This window comes from Brassica rapa, unplaced genomic scaffold (genome assembly GCF_000309985.2).
Source record: "Brassica rapa cultivar Chiifu-401-42 unplaced genomic scaffold, CAAS_Brap_v3.01 Scaffold0933, whole genome shotgun sequence".
NCBI lineage: Eukaryota > Viridiplantae > Streptophyta > Magnoliopsida > Brassicales > Brassicaceae > Brassica > Brassica rapa.
This window is the reverse complement of record NW_022610869.1, coordinates 6,187-8,248: the sequence shown is the minus strand read 5'-3', so window position 1 is coordinate 8,248 and position 2,062 is coordinate 6,187.

The following is a 2,062-nucleotide window of genomic DNA, read 5'->3' as shown; positions in this document are numbered from 1 at the left end:
GCGAACAATGCATAAATTATGCAAAGACGCAAGGATCACAAGTGTCGGCTTATGTGTTCACGACTTCCCCACTGAAGGAGATGCCGCAACAACATTTTAAGCAAAGCTTAACAATTCCTTCCAGATAGGTACGCAACACAGGCCCCGGATCAGTTCAACAAGCATAAAACTATGCTAGTGAAGAAACTAAGGAGGATAGTTGGTCTGTATTTGGGTGCGCGAGCACAGAGCCTACAAACACTAGCTATCCAATCACCACTCATACGCCGAATATTCATTTGCCCCGCTAACATCAATCTTTCCAACCACTCTTGAGATGTAATCAAAAGAGCAACTGGAAGACGGATGAAACCAGGCCAAGACCACACAAGCGCGAAAATTTGAAGTTAGGGGCAAAACGGTCCGCCAAAAAATTTGCCGGAAAAGTTACTGGAAAATTCACTGGAGACAATCCGGCCATCGACCTCAACCTAGCCATCGATAGTGTTGGACCGAGCAGTCCAACACTACATACCCCTTCGGGTACTGAGGGTAGGCTCAGAAGAGTGCCTACCCCTTATATAGACAAAACACTTTTTTTCAGTCTGTCACCAGTAGACATTGGTTGTGTTCCGGGAGTATTTTTGATGTAAAAAAAATACTTCGAATTTGAATCTGATTTTTTGCATCCTTCATAAGAATAGTTAAAGCTATTTTCTGGTAAATTTTCATGATTTTCTTTTGCTTCTAACCATGTCTTTTGCATGCTACAAAGTTCGGGGTTTCGTGGTTTAAACGGATGTCTACAGCAACTTTTGATCAACACTCGACATCCTAAACTCTTTGTTGACATATTTTTGATGTTTCCTTTCAGAAACATTTCTTCAAAAATATTAATTTTTGAATTTTTGGCTTCTCGGGTGATTTTGGCTGTCCGTGGGTGATTGTGGCACACATGGGCTGTCTGTTCAGTACACACAGGACGTCCGTGTGTGTCCGTCAGCACACACAAGACGTCTGTGGCTGTACGTGTGTGTCCGTGTGTGTCCGTCAGCACACACAGAACGTCAGTGGCTGTCCATCAGTACACATATCAGCACGCTAGTCCTTGGACTCAGCACGCTGGCCATTCCCGTGGACTGTTTGGGTGATTTTGGCCCACGTGGGCTGTCTGTTCAGTACACACAGGACGTCCGTGGGTGTCCGCCAGCACACACAGGACGTCTGTGGCTGTCCGTCAGCACACACATGACGTTCGTGGCTGTCTGTGTGTGTCCGTGTGTGTCCGTCAGGACACACAGGACGTCTGTGGCTGTCCATCAGTGCACATATCAGCACGCTGGTCCTTGGACTCAGCACGCTGGCCCTTCCCGTGGACTTTTCGGGTGATTTTTGCCCACGTGGGCTGTCTGGTCAGTACACACAGGACGTCCGTGGGTGTCTGTCAGCACACACAGGACGTCTGTGGGTGTCCATCAGCACACACAAGACGTCTGTGGCTGTCCGTGTGTGTCCGTCGGCACACACAAGACTTCTGTGGCTGTCCGTGTGTGTCTGTGTATGTCCGTGTGTGTCCGTCAGCACACACAGGACGTCTGTGGCTGTCCATCAGTACACATATCAGCATGTTGGTCCTTGGACTCAGCACGCTGACCCTTCCTGTGGCATGTTCGAGTGATTGAGGCCCACGTGGGCAGTCTGTTCAATACACACAGGACGTCCGTGGGTGTCCGCCAGCACACACAAGACGTCCGTGGCTGTACGTGTGTGTCTGTGCGTGTCCGTCTGTGTCCATCAGTACACACAGGACGTCAGTGGCTGTCCATCAGTACACATATCAGCACGTTGGTCCTTGGACTCAGCACGCTGGCCCTTCCCGTGGACTGTTTGGGTAATTTTGGCCCACGTGGGCAGTCTGTTCAGTACACACAGGACGTCCGTGGGTGTCCGCCAGCACACACAGGATGTCCGTGGCTGTCCGTGGCTGTCCGTCAGCACACACAGGACGTCCGTGGATGTCCGTGTGTGTCCGTGTGTGTCCGTCAGCACACACAGAACGTCTATGTGTGTCCATCAGCACACA